Genomic DNA, 19,128 nt, shown 5'->3' on the forward strand with positions numbered 1-19,128 from the left:
CACATGGCACATGAGCAGTAAAGGGCACTTCAGAGCCACAGTAGCATTAACAACAGCAACAAACATTTATTAAGCTATTTGCATATATCAAGCATCAATTGTACTATTAATATACCCATTCCTTAAATCAGGGACTGCAACTGAGTTTAAGTAACTCACCCAAGGTGACATCATTACTGTGTGATGGGCTTAGGATTCAAACTCAGGTCTGTATGACTTTGGATATGAGGCTAAAACAAAAGATTAGGTCAGCTGTTTTCTTAGAGAAAGGAGACATTCCCAAAGTTATCCAAGGGATGAAGTAAACATACAAGAGGTGAGAAGCAACCACGTTTCTACTCCGGAAGGAGGAAAAATTAAGCAGCTTTGTGAAAGTTGCTGACTTCAGAGAAACGATGCAAGGAAGGCAAGCTGAAGATGGAGCCATTAGCAAGAATTCTGACATGTGAACTGTTGAGAGAGCTTATGGTGTAAAACGAAATTCAGAAACTAATTTTTCCCTAATGGAAGCCTTGAACAGTAACAAAGCTGCTGCACCCAGGAGAAAGTTGAGTGGGTTATAACATTTCCTTGTTAAAAGCTCTTACATTTTCTCATGTGCACCCTGCACTCAGCATTCGGTTGCAAACTTTAACAGGCAGGCTGCGGTTTGGTTATTCCCAGAGGGCACAGAGTGGGAACTCAGGAATGCAGTTAAGCAACTTCCTACTTTCCTCAAGCCTTAAAAGAGCTGCAGGGACCATCTCAGACATTGTTATTTTCAGAAAAATTTCCTAATGTATTTTAAGAAAAGAACAGATAAGATGCATATGATAAGGAAGCGCTCTGGCTTTAGGCTTTCTTTAGCGCATTTCAGGGTGATGGAAACATGCTGGCATTGCCCTCTCTTCCTTCAACAGTGCGGCTGTCTAGTATCTCAGCCTTAGGAGGTCAGGCCCACCAGCTCTATCAGTCCCCTTCCCCTGCTGAAAACCAACGCCCATAAGAGAGCCCTGGGCCGAGCAGGCTGGACCATCCATAGTCCAGGTCATTTGGCAAGGCAGGCAGGGGTAGCCATCAGGCTTCTCTTTGCACTTCTGCAAGGGACAGATTTTCCCAAGATTGCTGAGCAGAGGAGCCTTTTACTAAAGGAACATCAGACTCCTTCGAGGAGTCTTTATTTTATGAGATGCCACTGGTTTGGGTTGACTTGCTGCTAACCGATTATTGATGATTGCATGATAACTGGTTTCTGGGACAGCTTTACAAAAGTTGACCCTTAAATGTAGTTAATCAGTGCATTTCCCATCCCAGTCCTTGGAAATACTGAGTTAGAACAGTTTCTTTCTTAAAGCATGGCTTAAACTTATAGAACCTTAGCCATTGGAATTACCTGTTAGTTTATCAAAATGTACATTTCTGGGGTGTACTTGAGCCAGATTCTCTGGCGCAGAGCCTGAAGATGTGCATTTAAACAAGAGCTACCTAGAAGCTCTAGCACAGAGCGTAGGGGGATAATGCGACTCTCAAAAATATAGGAAGATAGTGTAGGTTGGGTCATTATTAACATCATCCTCTCTCTTGAGATGACAGGTGCCAGGCATGTGTCCTCAGAGAGCAGCACAGACAGGGGAAGGCAACTGAGCAAGACCAGAAGACTTCATTCTATTTTAGGCTCTGTCGCTAATTGTCTGTGTGGCTTTGTATGGTTCACTAAGCCCTGTGGCCCTGGTTTTGTCATTCATAACTTTAAGTGTGTGGGCCTATATATTTCAATGTCCTTTTTATGTCCACTCATCTCTGATTGAAATATTGTCTGAAAATACAAAGTATAAACTGGCCTGAGGCATCTGTGAAGTTCAATTCAATTCAGTTACTCAGTTGTGACCCTAAGGACTGCAGCACGCCAGGCCTCCCTGTCCATCACCAACTCCTGCAGTTTACCCAAACTCATGTCCATTGAGTCGGTGATGCCATCCAATCATCTCATCCTGTGTTGTTCCCTTCTCCTCCTGCCTTCAATCTTTCCCAGCATCAGGGTCTTTTCAAATAGTCAGCTCTTCACATGAGGTGGCCAAAGTATTGGAGTTTCAGCTTCAGGATCAGTCCTTCCAATGAATATTCTGGAATGCTTTCTTTTAGGATGGACTGGTTGGATCTCCTTGCCGTCCAGGGGACTCTAAAAAGTCTTCTACAACACCATCTATGAGGTAATAGGCTGAAAATGTTGACAGTTTCCACAGAAGGTAAGTTATGAAAAATACAGGCTGAAATTTTGCCCCCAAAACTGGCACTTTATTGTTCACTGGCTGTGGGTGTGACCTTCACCTGTTTTCTCATTTGCAAAATGACAATAACACCGGCTCAGTTACTGCACAAGGTTCCTGAGCTGATAAATTTTATAGAAAGACTTGAAATGCTAGAGTACTTTGAAAGCTTTAAAAGGCCAATCAAGGGAGCATATTATGAGTTGTCACCAAAATGAGGATTGACTCAACGGAGTAGCAGGAGATACTTCAATGCTGTTGTCCAGAGTGTCGTGGGAAGCCCTGGGAATGTAGGGTGACATTAGATGGTCCAGAGGTTTAAGTGGGAAGATTCCATAGAAAGCAAAGTGGCCTGATCCAAGCCGAGGCAGCACAGGCTGAGGGCCAAGATCGGCTGCGAGTTTACACAAACACTCTCATTTTAGCATCAGACATACTTTTAGCCCCCAGAAAAGAAAGTGAACAGGAAGGACCCCACGAGATAACTTTGGATGCTTCAAGAATTTTAAAAGCTGCAGTTTGGAATTTGAGGCATTCATTTCCTTTTCCAACAAAATTGAGACCCTATAGGGTAATTTCAGGCTGATGAACTCTCACTTCTTTAAAACCTGATTGGAATTTGAGATAGCTGGATCAGGCTGAGATTCTCACTGTGAAGAAAAGTTTCACAAAGTAGGAGAAAACATATGGGCTTTGGAATCAAGTTGGATTCAAAGGCTAGTTTTTTTTTTGTTTCCAACAACCTAATTTGACTCATTGGGCAAATCATCTAACATCTGAGCATCTCAGTTTTCTTGTCTGTAAAATGGGAATATTGTAATATTGCTATAAGGACTGATGGGAGAACACAGTGGAATACTGAATTCTGGTGACTTTCAATCGAATGTTCCTCAGCAGTGTTCCATTCCTACATGCATTTGATTATAACCTATGTTGCCTGAACCCAAACTACAAACACAGAACACCCTGGCACCCTTCAAATACAAACAAAAAGAAGCCTAAGAGCAGTTGTTTCTTAAACTTTCCAAGATGAAAGATTAACATATAATGTAAAACAAATGGTTTCATAACTTTCTTGCCATGGGCAGTATCTTGTTAAGGCCAGTAAAAGACAAGCAGGATGAATCTCTGTGAATTACTTCAACTAGTCCAGAAGCCATGAGGCTTCACATCCCCAAACCCAGTTTATTCTCTTTTTCTGGTAATATACCTGATTGCCTTATGCATTTATCCTTTTTCTCTTATTGAGTATAGTTGATGTACAATGTTAAATAAGTTACAGATGTACAACACAGTGATTCACAATTTTTAAAGATTATACCCTTAACCCATTTTGCTGCTGCTGCTGCTGCTAAGTCACTTCAGTCGTGTCCAACTCTGTGTGACCCCATAGACGACAGCCCACCAGGCTCCGCTGTCCCTGGGATTCTCCAGGCAAGAACACTGGAGTGGGTTGCCATTTCCTTCTCCAATGCATGAAAGTGAAAAGTGAAAAGTGAAGTCACTCAGTCGTGTCCAACTCTTAGTGACCCCATGGACTGCAGCCTACCAGGCTCCTCCGTCCATGGGATTTTCCAGGCAAGAGTACTGGAGTGAGTTGCCATTGCTGGTTGATAAGTCTTCCCTCAAACCCCTACATTGGGTCTCTAATAGGAATAAATATAAATTTGAGTTTTTAAAATGAATCTCAAGATTTTGTTGGTATTATTATCATCCTGCAAGCTTACATTTCCTCCAGAATTTAAGCTATATCATCCATATAACGATTGCTTTTTTGCTGTAGCTTATAACAATAATTGAGATGTTCCAGTTGTGACCTGCAAGTGTGGCATGATTCTAGCATTCCGTTAGAAGTATTCAATTCAGTGGGGTTGTATATATAATTATTTATGTACAATTTATATGTTGTATATTAAATCTGTATGTAAGTCTTTGCAAACTTCTAACTCAGATCTGTTAGATTTAGCAACTCTCATTCATGCAGAGTATCTGACTAATCACAGTATTTAATTATGTTCCCATGTGATCACATCTATGCATTAATAGACTTCCTTATTGTGCAGCAATTTTCTTACATGTGATAGACATGGTTACCTATATAATCATCTTGACAGGCACAGGAACCCAGGGAGTCTGCAGGCAGGATCTTCGGTCACCTTGGGTTTAAAATTCATCACAGAACAATAAAACATGTTTGTTTTACTAAGCCCATGACAACGAAGACTTTATCCAAAAACCAGCTGTAGATGCTGGTAACACGGGCACTCCACTGACCTGAAGAATGTGAGCAGGGTTTGTGTCTTGTACACACATTTGCCGACAGAGTGCTTTTTTGGTAGAGAGGAACAGAAAATTCTGGCTTCTTCAGAGAGCTGGATGCAAGCAACCCCTCCTCCAAAAGTAGTCAAAATACCACCGGGGAGAACCTTGACTTTATAAGGGAAGGCAGCTTCTGAGTCACAGAAAGTCTTTTCCTGCTTAATTCTCTCTTACTGGCTGGCCTGGAATGAGGCTCTGCTAAAAATGTTTCAGGCAACTGTTGATTTAGGAATTTCTGTCCTCTTTTCTAGTAACAGACTGTGTGTGTCTTGTGGAAATTCTACAGATCCCTACACCTCGCTCACCCCTTTTAAAGTCTTCCTCTTGGAAAGTGGACGTGGATGGAACATTTCTCAGGCTTAAAGAAGGAAAAGTTTCTGTCCGTCAGAACTTTATATAGGTCTGGCATTTGGGATAACACACTACATTAAAAAAGCTTTTTTCCCAGATGACATACAGATGGAAAATCTGTCTGGGTAGAAGATTCTTCTGAATAAGAAGAAACATCCCAGAAAACAGAAAGATTTAAGGGTTTGGAACATTATTATCTGCGTTGCATTGGGGGTTTTTTCCCTCACATTGAATGGTACTCAAGGCAATTTTATACGTAGGATCTTGATTATTGAACCAGTAAGTATAATCTTAAGTGATGGGAGTAGGGGAAGTTGGAACACATTGTCTCCATAATATTAAAATGGATTTTCCAACATGCTGTTTGCTTTGCCACTTTTCTCATCTCCCAAAAAACTTTCTTGACTTTAGTGTCAATATTCCATCTTAAAAAAAAAAAAGATACAAACATTTCCACATTCTGGTGTATTTGGGGCATCAACTGTGCCTAAGTCTATGCTGTAACCTGAACTGTCACTCTGCCTTGATATACCTTGGATATCTCTGTCTGAAAGGACACGACCCACCCAGAATAACAGATTTTCTGTCATGCAGAGGAGACTTTCAGAGCCTTCAGCTTCATCTCTCGTCATCCTTTTATGGCTTTCTTATTTCCACTCAGATTTTTCAGATCTCTGAGATGGTCAGCTTCTTGGAAGCCTTCCCTGACCACCACACTCCCTCCCAACTAGATATTATGTTCTTTAAGAGCACTCAACCTTCTTCTCATAGTACTTTTTGGTGTTTGTAATAGTGTGTGATTATTTTGTGATACCCACCTTTCTCATTAGACCTGGGTAGGGACCTGACTGTTCACCACAGTATCTCCGGTGTCTTTTAAAAGACACGGGCATAGCAGGTGCTCAGTAAATGTCTCTCACGTGGGTGTTCGCAAAGGACCGACTCCACCCGGGCCTTGATGATGAATTGTCATTGCTGTTGTTTCTATGTTGTCTGACTCTTTGAGATCCCATGGACTGCACAGTAGGCTTCCCTGTCCTTCACTGTCTCCTCTCAAACATGAGAAGAGTTTTGCTCAAACTCATGTCCATTGAGTTGGTGATGCTATCTAACCAGTGATGATGAGTGAATGCCTCTAATCCTTCAAGAAGCAGGCACTCCTTGCAAAATATGCTGATAGTGGACTACACTGGTAATGAAAGAAAGATGAATTTAGATGCAATTTTAGTGAGAGAAAAGTGTTTTCAATATTCAGGCAATCCATAAATCCCTTACATTTAGTGTTAAAATGCAGGATATGCCGCTTAAGAAAAATTTTTACTTTTGTGTACCTGGAGCTCACCAGTTCTTTCTCCACTCAGAGGCAATGTCATTACTCCATTCAAGCAGATCTGTTTGTCCAAAAAGCATTCCTCCAACCTCCACCTCTTAACTCCACTCTCCAGAAACATGCTGAAATCCTAGCAAAGTCATGTTCACCTGACTCTCCTCTCCTCTGAGTTCCCTTCTAATCCAGAAAATTGCCGAGTGTTCTCCAACTTCCATCACCACTTAAAAAAAAATTTTTTTTTTAATCTTTTGGCTCTGCCACAAGGCACGTGGGATCTTAGTTTCCTGACCAGGGGTTGAACCTGTGTCCCCTGCTTTGGCAGTGAAGAATCTTAACCATTAGCCTACCTGGCCAAGTCCTCCGTCACCACTTTTATTCCAAGGTTTCCTTGGAGCTCAGGTCCCTGCTCCTGAGAAACAGCATCCAGTTAGGAATTCAGGGACCATCTGAATAGAGCTGGTTCTAGCTAAAAACAACTCAGCCCAGCAGTGAGTCCTAGAGGGTAGAAAGGACACACACTAAAATATTAATATTGCATTGGGTAGTCCTAAAATTAGTTTGCACAGCTCTAGAATTGTCCACTTGATATTTATGAATCCAGAAATCTGACAAAGACATATGCCTGAATTTGTGTCTGACATTGGGATTTTACCACCAAAAGACAATAAAATGTAATGACAAACTTTGTCCTTGGCTTACTCTTATCCATCAAAGGGATAAATAGTAGACATCTTCCTTAGTGATTAAGCCTTATCTTTCAGTACTTCTCATACAATTAGGAATGGGGCAAGAAAGGGTTTTTAGAACACCGAGGCTGTCACCCTGCTTATTTAACTTATATGCAGAGTACATCATGTAAAATGCTGGGCTGGATGAAACACAAACTGGAATCAAGATTGCCAGGAGAAATATCAATAACTTCAGATATGCAGATGACACCACCCTTACGGCAGAAAGTGAAGAGGAACTGAAGAGCCTTTTGATGAAAGTGAAAGTGGAGAGTAAAAAAGCTGGCTTAAAGCTCAACATTCAAAAAACGATGATCATGGCATCTGGTCCCATCACTTCATGGCAAATAGATGGGGAAACAGTGGAAACCATGACAGATTTTATTTTCTTGGGCTCCAAAATCCCTGCAGATGGTGATTGCAGCCATGAAATTAAAAGACGCTTGCTCCTTGCAAGAAAAGTTATGACCAACCTAGACAGCTTATTAAAAAGGAGAGACATTACCTTGCCAACAAAGGTCTAATCAAAGGTATGGTTTTTCCAGTGGTCATGTATGGATGTGAGAGTTGGATGGATCATAAAGAAAGCTGAGCGCTGAAGAACTGATGCTTTTGAACTATGGTGTTGGAGAAGATTCTTGAGAGTCCCTTGAACTGCAAGGAAATCAACCCAGTCAATCCTAAAGGAAATCAGTCCTGAATATTCACTAGAAGGACTGAGGCTGAAGCTGAAGCTCCCATACTTTAGCCACCTGATGCGAAGCGCTGACTCAGAAAAGACCCTGATGTTGGGAAAGATTGAAGGCAGGAGGAGAAGGGAACAACAGAGGATGAGATGGTTGGATGGCATCAACAACTCGATGGACATGAGTTTGAGCAAACTCCGGAGTTGGTGATGGACTGGGAAGCCTGGTGTGCTGCAGTCCATGGGGTCACAAAGATTTGGACATGACTGACTGACTGAACAACAAAGCTGGAGAAGGCAGGTGTTTTTCTTATTTTCACTTATCTAGAGTTTAAAACTTCAACTGCTTAAATGAATATCTCACTTCCAAGTGCGTAAAATAACAGATGATACATTTGTTTTTTATCCTCAATTGTTAATATGATGAAACAAGTACAGTTAAGGACAAATACAGACATAAAATGGGCAAACCCCATGTACTATGTTTTGTAAAAGGTATCAATGGCATGGAGACATAGGATTCTGTCTCAATCATTGTCAACACGGCCCCTGAAATTTTTTGTTAGTATGTGAGTGTTTGGGTAAATAGAATAAGGTAAGAATGAATAGAAGTTATATTTCCTTATATCACATCTGCTAAATGGTAAGACCCAAATTTCGTTTCTTGACTCTTTCATTTCAGACCATTAGGTTTTATTTATTTTCTGATGGGTTTATCAGAAGTCGAAGCAACAGTGCTAATCACTAGAAGAGATTTTTGTTGTAGGTGTTGTCATTTGTTTTTTGTTTTTACCAATAGGACCTTTGTATAATGAAGACAGGATTTACAGCATGTAGGGGCTTAACAATTGGTGCAATACCCCTCTTGTTAACCTTGCTGCGTATTTTTCCCCTAGAAATAGCCAAGAATAAGTGTCTGGAGGGTAGTACTCTGACGATGAGTTAACATACAGATCTGTGCCTTCTCCAATAGTTCCTTATTCATTCAAGCCAGATTTACAGTTCCTGGAGAACTAGCAGGCGGTTGTTCAGTGGAACTACTTATTGGTTATACGTTTCTAGTGAAATGAAACAAAGTCATCAGCTAACAAGAGGAGAGGGGCTTAAATTCAGCCATTGGCTGGTCTTCAGGCAGCAGGAAAATAAGGGACTCTTATTTTTGATAGTGATTGATGTTTTACTCTTTCTCCTTTCTTGACTTCTGTTGTACTATGTAAATATTTTCTAAACATCATTTTAATGTATCTATTTTCTTTTTGGGTCTCCGTGGTGATTCAGATGGTGAAGAATCTGCCCACAATGCAGGAGACCTGGGTTTGATCCCTGGGTCAGGAAGATCCCCTGGAGACGGGAATGGCAGCCCACTTGACTGAGTGACTTCCCTTTCACTTTTTACTTTCATGCATGGGAGAAGGAAATGGCAACCCACTCCAGTGTTCTTGCCTGGAGAATCCCAGGGACGGGGGAGCCTGGTGGGCTTCCGTCTATGGGGTTGCACAGAGTTGGACACGACTGAAGCGACTTAGCAGTAGCAGCCAGTATTCTTGTCTGGAGAATTCCACAGACAGAGGCGCCTGACAGGCTACAGTCCATGGGATCACAGAATTAGACACGACTGAGTGACTAACACTTCATTTCTTTTTAGCTGTATCTTCTCGGTACTATTTTTAAGCAGTTGCTCTAGAGACTACAATGTGCCTCCTTAAATAGTCACAATCCACATAGAGTTAATACTGTTTCACTTCATGGAAAAAGTTGAAACCTTATAAGTACTTTTATCCTCTCATCCTGTTACAATGCCTATTATAAATCCCATACAATCGTATAATTTTTGCTTTAATATACTCTGCTTTATTTCTATGTGAGCATATGCACTGTCAAAGTGAGCACCTCGTTTATCTTTTGCTCTGTCTCTACACTGTGTCTCCAATATGTATTTGAGCTGAGAGTCCTAAAGGCAATTTTGTGTTGCTTCTTGTGTTTTAGATGACTGACCCAAAGATTGTGTTTCTATGTCCATGTGTTTGTTAAGGGCTAAGCTTTTGAAAAGAGCCATTGCCGGAGACGAAAGAAGAATGAACCCATACGGTGTTTGCGGTTGTTTTATTTTAAAATCCAACTTAGTAAGGCCTTGGTCTTTCCAAAAATAAAATTTAACTTCAGGATTCCATTTTTCTATTTTTGCTTTGCTTCTCTTCCACTGACCATCCCCCTTCTTTCCTCTGTGTGACCCATGGAGTCAGAAACTCCTTATTTGGATAATTTCAGGTACAACTTTGGAGACAGACCCCAGGAAATTGACCCTGGAGATGCGGTTTGACCCTTATGAGATCCCACCCTTAGGGACCTCGAGGTTATCATCCCCATCTGAACAGCAGCTTTAAGAGAGATATGAAGTGAAATGTCTTGATGGGGAGAGGGAGATGCAGTCCCAGAGACTACCCCTTTCTAAAGAAAAATGTATTGCTTCATCCTGATTCATCATTCCATCAAGTATTCATGGATGTAAGACAATGTGCCTGCAGGCCCCATTTAGAGTGCAAAGTGCCCCCAAAGCTCTTTAACGGGCCATTCTTTCTTCAGAGACAAAGTGCTTAAAATGAACTAACCTCAAATGGCTCTCATTCAATTACAGACATTCAGATAAAACTATATTCATTTTTGCAATTGAACCAAAGTCACCAGGCAATCTAGTGTTGGTCAGGCCAAATATAAACAAGTATATATACATGTACCAGCATAATTACCTGTGTGCTTTGCATAATTACATAAGCACGTACCTTCAGAGCTACAGAGTTTATTAAATTTTACAGCTGGGCCTAAGACAGGCATTAAGGTGCATTGTAAATGTAACCTGATTTAAACCATATTGAACTTGGCTTGAATCTTCAGCAAAGAAACGAGGCTCTCAAGACCCTGATTTAAGAAACCAACAGCAAACAGAAAACTGTTCTTTATGTTTTTCACCTAATAGGTGTCCACAGAATTTGTACTTGAAATTGGATGATTTATGTATTAAAAGACGGATTGAGGCTAAAGCTCCACTCAATTAATTTGAAAATATGGAAAAAGCAATTGCCAAATCATGCAATTTATTAAATGTTGGTGGTCTCCAAACTTCATCTTTAAAGTGGGGGAAAACGATATAGTTATTCTGACAGTGAATGAAGTAATGCACATTGCTTAGTGCAATGTCTAGCATGCAATAGGTGCTCAGGGCCTTTCGCTATTAGTATCACATTAAATTGCCAACTAAAGTCAAAGTGAAACAGTGTCTAAAGTCATTGATTAAAAAGAAAAGAAGACTTTCAAGCAGGAGCAATGATACTGCTTCTATGTTTTCTAAATCTCTGAACATGAGGGTATTTTAAGCCTTCTGAAGAAGACTGCTGAATTTATAAAAAGAAAGATGATAAATCTGAGACAGAGAGGACCCCCGCAGGTCAGCATCTGTGCTTCAGTGACGTACTAGCCCCGCAGGTATTTTGTGCGTGCTTAGTCGCATCCAACTCCTTGTGACCCCATGGACTGCAGCCCACCAGGCTCCTCTGTCCATGGGTTCTCCTGACAAGAATACTGGAGTGGGTTGCTGTTTCCTACTCCAAGGGATCTTCCTGACCCAGGGATCGAACCCTCATCTCCTGTGTCTCCTGAATTGCAGGCAGATTCTTTACCCACTGAGCCATCAGGGAAGCCTAGCTCCATGGAAGGAAACCAACTGAAAAAAAGATAAATTTGTGATTCTTTTTTAAGGAAATGAAAAACACCAAAAGTGTTTTGTTTGTTCCAGAGTAGACATAACAAAAGTTTTCCTGTTGTTTCTCACTTCCCAAAGCTCTAAGGCAAGAATCTCAGGCGGAAAGGCAAGAAGAATACAGGAAGCAGCATGGAAAGGGCAAGAACAGAGCCTTGGGGAAATAAATCTGTGGGTTCTGGGCTCGCTTTCGTGGGGCCACATGTGCTTTGCACCTGAACTGTAAACTCCAAAGGGTAGGAAATTTTCTTCAGTTTTGTTCACTGCTGCATCTTCAGGACACAACCCAGTGCCAAGCACATAGTGGGCTCTGAATAAGTATTCTAGAATAAAAGCAAGGAGAGAAAGTGGATGATACTAAAGGATTCAGTTCAGTTCAGTTGCTCAGTCGTGTCCGACTCTTTGTGACTCCATGAATTGCAGCACACCAGGCTTCCCTGTCCATCACCAACTCCCGGAGTTCACTCAAACTCATGTCTATTGAGTCGGTGATGCCATCCAGCCATCTCATTCTCTGTCATCCCCTTCTTCTCCTGCCCTCAATCCCTCCCAGCATCAGAGTATTTTCCAATGAGTCAACTCCTCACATCAGGTGGCCAAAGTACTGGAGTTTCAGCTTTAGCATCATTCCTTCCAAAGAAATCCCAGGGTTGATCTCCTTCAGAATGGACTGGTTGGATCTCCTTGCAGTCCAAGGGACTCTCAAGAGTCTTCTCCAACACCACAGTTCAAAAGCATCAATTCTTCGGCGCTCAGCTTTCTTCACAGTCCAACTCTCACAGCCATACACGACCACTGAAAAAACCATAGCCTTGACTAGACGGACCTTTGTTGGCAAAGTAATGCCTCTGCTTTTCAATATGCTGTCTATGTTGGTCATAACTTTTCTTCCAAGGAGTAAGCGTCTTTTAATTTCATGGCTGCAGTCACCATCTGCAGTGATTTTGGAGTCCCCCAAAATAAAGTCTGCCACTGTTTCCACAGTTTCCCCATCTATTTCCTGTGAAGTGGTGGGACCGGATGGTTAAGGTAGTAGAAACCTGTCTTCTCTCCGTAGATGTGGGGAATGTAGCAGGATTAGTGTACATGTTTAGTGTGTGTGTGGGCTCCCCAGGTGGCGCTAGTGGTAAAGACCCCTCCTGCCAATGCAGGTTAGACATGAGAGATGTGAGTTCGATCCCTGGGTCAGGAAGACCCCTTGAAGGAGGGCATGGCAACCCACTCCAGTATTCTCATCTGGAGAATCCCACTGACAGAAAAGCCTGGCAGGTGACGGTCCACAGGGTCGCAAAGAGTAGGACTTAGCACACAGACACACATAATGAATACGTAGTAGTTGTAGAGTGTTCACGTGTAGTGTTAATACATGTGGATACTATACGATAACACAAAGGGTAGTACAACACTATAGTGTGATGCCAGAGCACTATACAGTTGTAATTCAGTGAATTTAATTTAAAACCAGTATTTGTGACATCATTTGATTCTTCTTTAAATTCTCAAATTAATTGCTGCCAAAATCTGAGATCCTTCTCAAGCTTGATTCCTATGTCCTTTGTAGATTAGGACTCTATTATAGAACATTGATATTGTCATGGATTATCATTATTATTAATTTTATGATCTGAATAGATGGTATATAATTGATATATTAATTAACTATATTAATATTATCACAAAAGCCAGAGTAAAGATGATAGGAAAGTATTTATTCTCAAAGTGGTTGATAGGGTTGACGACAATATACTGGTTTATTTTGACAGTCGTGCAAAAGACAAGTACATTGATTACTTTCAAGTAACCTTTCCATTGTCCTGATCTAATTAAGATTTTGGTTCTCAAATTCTGTAATTTTATAGTTAAAAAACACTTCCTCTTTGGCGATTTGAAAAGGACTAACTGTAACAAATGCTGAATTCATTACAATTCAGTGACATTGTATTCTTATTTTAAAATGTATGTTAAGCATTCTGACCGATTGCAATTTTAAGTTAATACAATTGTGTTCTCTTGACACTTTAAAATGCATATCTATAATTAAAGAATTATGTTAGGAAGAAAATGTTGAATAGAATTCTTTGAAAATGTCTCATTAAATTACTCAAAACATAAATGCTCAGGCACTTGGGTAGAGTTGAGGTTTGAAAATTAAATAATCATTTATTTTATCAAACATTATTAGACCCTCTTAAAGGCTTAAATCAACACTAATGTTTGTAAAAGATGTTCACATTGTTTGAGATGCTTGACTCTGGTTTAGGGAGTTTTGCCTACGCTGCCCCCCCCCCTCCCAGTTTCCTTTGAATAAACAGCAAAATATTTTACTCTGAATCCCAAAGGAGAAACTTATTCCTGGCCTCTTCAGCATTGAATGAATTAATATTTTTGAAGACTGAATTACTAAAAGGCTAAAAGAAGTCTCTATCTCCATTTCACAGAAATAGGTGAGGCTGAGAGAACGGAACTGCCAGACCTCCACAAACCTGAGCGAGCCTGCTTTCTGTGCACACTGAGAGAGCTTCCGCATACCTCTCTGACCTGTCAGCAAGCGGAAGGAGAGGAAGAAGACTGTTCTGTTGGAACCACCTGCAAGAGAAGGAAGAAATGGAAGCCACCAGGCTCGTGCTGACAGCTGGTCTGGCCATCAGTCCTTTCACACTAAAGCGCCAGCTCACCCTACTGCCAAGGAACTCGAAGCCTCCAGGTGTTCAGAGACCACTCCGGGAAGGGACTTTTATTCAAGTGGATCTTCTCTCCCACTAGGGTGTGTTTGGTGTCTTGGTAAAGAATCTGCCTGCAATGCAGGAGACCAGGGCTTGATCTTTGGGTTGGGAAGATCCCCTGGAGGAGGAAATGGCCACCCACTCAAGTATTCTTGCCTGGAGAATTCCATGGACAGAGGAGCCTGGTGAGCTACAGTCCATGGGTCACAAAGAGTCAGACATGACTGAGTGACTAACACTTTCACTTTTTCTCTGCCACTAACACATGGTAAATTGGGCCACCCCTCACAGCAGCAGCTTCTCCAAAGTCTTCTATGGTCCCGGAAGCTAGAAGCAACCCTTCCTCCATTTGGATCTCTTGGCAATTTGACTTCCTTATACTAATAATAACACTATTAGGAACTAACACTCATCAGGAAATGACTATGTGTCAGATTCTGTGTAACACGCCCTTTCCATGAATTACCTGTACCTTCATAACAAGCATAGAAGGTACATTCTGTTGTTAACATCTTTTTACAGATCAAACTAAAAGTTTGGAGAAACTAAGTAACAGCTACATGCCCACCTACTTAATGGTTGCGGAGCCACAATTTAACTCCCAGAATCCATGCTATGACCCCATAGATTATATTGACTGCCTAGGTTCTCTCGGGGACAGGACCCATATGCTATCCATCTTTACATCCTAAGTCTTCCTTTTCTCTTGCTGCTGCAAAGATAGAGACTTGCCCAAATGTCAATACATAGTTTTGGAATTAAAACCCAGCAGTGAATTGGTCTTTGGTTTCACTCTGGGCGGGGGAACAGGCTGGCTTGTTATGACGTCCTCACTGAGGGACATGAAAGGATCATGTAGCAATGTGAAGTAATTGAGAACAGAATCGAAGGTAAAAAGGCTTCCTCCCTATGCCTTCAGAATTATAAACCAAGTGAAAGTCAAGCCACGGTTGATTGTCAGGGTAACCTAGAAAGTTCCTCTTCTCCCTCACCCTGTTTAATAAACCAAATCTATTTTCACTCGGCCACCCCATTGAATACACCCAGAATTCTACCATCTTCCGTAAGACAACAGTAGAGAAATTTCTTTAATACAAGTGAGCCTCTGTAAGTAGTTAGTATGGGGAAATGTGGTTTCTATGGACAAAAGGCTCAGTCCTGAGAACGTGATGGCATCTGACAGTCTCCCAGAAGAGAACTGAGGATACAGTATTTTCCCTGTCCTGATGTACATCGACACTAATCCAGCTGTCCTTATGCCTCCTCCGCTTAATGGAGAAAAAGCAGGATGACCAGAGGCGGAGTAAAGAGAAGAATAAAATGTGTATCCAAAAATGGGCACTGGTGAGGAAAAAAAACACACACACACACACACACACTATTTTATGTTTGGGAACATGGTCTGCTGTCTAAAACCCTGGAAAACAGAGAAAAACAAACCCAATTCAAGTGATAGATGCTTTAGCTGTTATTAAGCCAGTTTTAATGGGCTGCACTGGTGTGTGTGCAGGGGGAGGGGTGCAGAGAGAGGGAGATGAGAGCTGAGAATAAAGGGAAGAAAGAAAAAAAAATCGGGTCAGTGAGTTTCCAGGCTCTGCAGCAGGGAGGTTTGGCAGCTCTGGCTCCTAAGGAAGCCAGGCCTTGTGATTCATCACAGACCAGATTCCTGCTGACTTCAAAGAGAGATGTTCAGGAGGAGAAGATGTCAGCATCTAGGAGGAAGGCAAGTCTGGCCAAGTAATTGTCATGACCCCTGAAAATGTATGCTACTCATCTAGAGGTAATACTAAACTCTGGTTTGTGTAGCAGTCATCACCCTAGCAAAGAACGGGAAAGAGAACTTAATGGCCTCAAGCTGAGGCATCTGCTGTCCTCCTGCTTTTCTTTCGTGGATGATGACATTGCTGTTTATCTTAACATGTCTCAAAGCCCTGAACTTTGTTGAAGGACAGCATGGATATAATTCTTTTGATCATTTTATTAAAAATCAGGGCAAAATTAAAACTTCATTCAATCAGAAAAGATTATAGGTGTTTGGCCTTATAATTTGCTAGCCACCTGGTCCTGACTCCACAATCAAGTGACAGGTGAGTCTGTATAGAAACAGCCAAAGCCATTTCCAGTGTCTGCATCTTCACCACATACCTCCTCAAACAGTAGAAAGTGCCTCATCTCCCTCTCTCTGCACCCCTCCCCCTGCACACACACCAGTGCAGCCCATTAGAACTGGCTTAATGACAGGTAAAGAATCTATCACTTGAATTGTGTTGTGACTTCAAGGGTAGACCCTGACAAGATGGAATAGTAAAAGTTGTACCTTCTACTTTTAAGAAGCTTCCAATCTAATTAAGGAAATTAACAGACAGAAGCAGCAAAACACAGCTGCAAAGTCTGTGGGCTCTGAGCATGGCCAGATGGGCCCAAAGACTAATCGTGGGCTTGTTTCCACTTGAAATTTGACTTTTTTATTTTGTTCACTGCTTTCAATTTCCTCACCCTTGTGGTCTGGATGGAAATCAAAGAGCTCAGGTTTAGACAAATGAACAGTTTGAGGTGATAAGTGGAAAATGAGAAGGAATTAAAATAGTGCAATGGGAAGGTAAACCTAAGCGGGAGAAAGAGGGAGAGATCCGAAAGTCATCTGGAAAGAGGGGATGGTCAAAGCTCAGGGCATCTTGGAGAAAGATGGGAAAAAATGCTGAGGAGAGTAGCAGGAGGTCAAGCATAACCAGGGTGAAGATGGCAGGGCAGGAGGGGACCCAGAAGACAGGTAGGTGTCTGGTGAACTGAAGGAGATAAGTGTTTCTCAGGCAAGGTGAGTCAAGGTTGACAGTTACAGTCATTTTGTAAAATCTGTTAAGGCAGGGACCACACCTGTTCAACTCACTGCTATTCCCAGGACTTAGTACAGCCCATGCCACAAAGCAGATATTCATAGATACTCATCTAATTAAGGAGATTGTTGGGATCCAGACAGACTTAAGTTCAAAGCCTCCATTCAAAGAGTAGTAAAGGATGCCTCTCTCTCAATTTGTTTTCTGATTTAGCAATGTATCTGGTGCTAAATAAAGTCAAGCCCATTTTTAAGGCAAAGGTGAAGCAGGGTGGGGTAGTTCAGTTCTACGTTGATATAGATTTATCTGAAATGTGGTTTTATTTTTTTTAAAGATGATTTTCACAGATTCCAAATATGAAACTCTATCATTCACTCTTCAAAAGTGGTGAAAATTTTCTATGTTCTGAAAGGTCACAATGAGTAAAGAAAGTCAGAAAAGGCTAGAGTTTTAAGTTCTGCCTTCTGTGAGAAGTGGGATTTGGAGGGTCAAAGTGGAGGAAGAGGGTTCTTCCAGATAGGCAGTTGGGATGAGAGGTTGGGGACAGGACATGGGGAGGCTGACTGCCAGGAAGTCAGTGTTAGCAAAGGGCAAAGGCAATACATCATTAAAGAGGGAGTGGGGTTAGTTGACAAAGGGATAACTTAGGAGACCTGAGACCTGTGTTCTAACCTAGATCTACCATATACTGGCGTGTGTAACTCAGGCAAATAACCTAAATTCACCAAGCCAAAGGTTCTTAATTTGTAAACTGAGGACAATCTTACATAATGAGATCATGTTAGGATCACAAGAGATTGTGCAAAAAGTACTTCCTAGTGGGCTTCCTGGTGGCTCAGCTGGTAAAGAATGCACCTGTAATGCTGGAGACCTGAGTTTGATCCCTGGATTGGGAAGATCCCCTGGAGAAAAGAGAGGCTACCCACTCCAGTATTCTGGCCTGGAGAATTCCATGGGTTGTGTAGTCCATGGGGTCGCAGAGTCAGACATAACTGAGCAACTTCCACTTTTACAGTGCAGTTAAACTCTTGGCTAAAGCTTAGTAATGTGTCAGTCATTGGCCTGAGAGAGGAAATACTTTTTCTGAAGAAATTGGCCAATGCTTTACCCTTCGTCATTGTGGTTTATGAATTTTCGCTATATTCACAACATGAAAAGTAGATAGGAAATTCTGTTTTGAACGAGGGCTAGAATAGTATCTAAAGAAAAGAAAGAAAAATGAAGAGATGCAATCCTAGGGCGTGGGAAAGCCCCAAGGGAGGGTAAGGGAGGGACATTTTCCAGTTCCCATCTAATGTCGCCATTGTTAGTAAGACCACAAAGGAGACAGATCGGGGTGGCAAACATGAGGTTACAGGAAGAGGGGACTAGGAGAAAGGAAAGGTGAGGTGGGGAAAAGACTAAGGAAAAGTTAGGCCAGGTATTTCAGACCCTTCCAGAAAGAGCTCCAGAGCCAGAGAATATACATCCTAGTCTATGCTCTGGTATATGACAAGGTTTCAGATTGGTGCTATATCAAAAGAAAGCAAGAGACAAACTCTCATTCACTAAAAAAGGTAGGAGATATCAAGATACTGGGCAAAGACAGAGCACAGACTTTAGAGTCAGACAAACCTGAGTTCAGTGGACATGAACTTGAGCAAACTCCAGGAGATAGTGGAGGACAAGGAAGCTTAGCATGCTGCAATCCAGGGGATCACAGAGTCAGACATGATTTAGCAATTGAACAACAACAGACGTGAGTTCCTTACTTACCTCAGGAACTTGACCAAGGTACCTGTTTACGTGAATAAGAAGTTAGCCTTTCCTCATAGATGCAGGTAGGAGAATTAAATAAGATAGTATATGTAAAAGGATCTAGTACATAATGAATGCTCAATTAACTAATCTGTGCTGGTTCAGGAAGAAGGCAGCACATGGTTAAATGCAAGAAACAATTGTTTGGTTCACATCCCAGCCCTACAATTTATTTGTTGTGTGACTAGAGTAAGATTTTTAACCACTTGGGTCCTCACCTTATTACATCTATATAATGGGTATAAGAAGATCTATCTCTCAGGATTTTTATGGGCATTAAATGACATGATATTTATAGCCCTTAGCATAGTACCTGTCTCATATTAAGTGCTCTAAATAAACGTGTTAGATATTATCATTG

The sequence above is a fragment of the Ovis canadensis genome, chromosome 22 (genome assembly GCF_042477335.2).
Source record: "Ovis canadensis isolate MfBH-ARS-UI-01 breed Bighorn chromosome 22, ARS-UI_OviCan_v2, whole genome shotgun sequence".
NCBI classification, from domain to species: domain Eukaryota; kingdom Metazoa; phylum Chordata; class Mammalia; order Artiodactyla; family Bovidae; genus Ovis; species Ovis canadensis.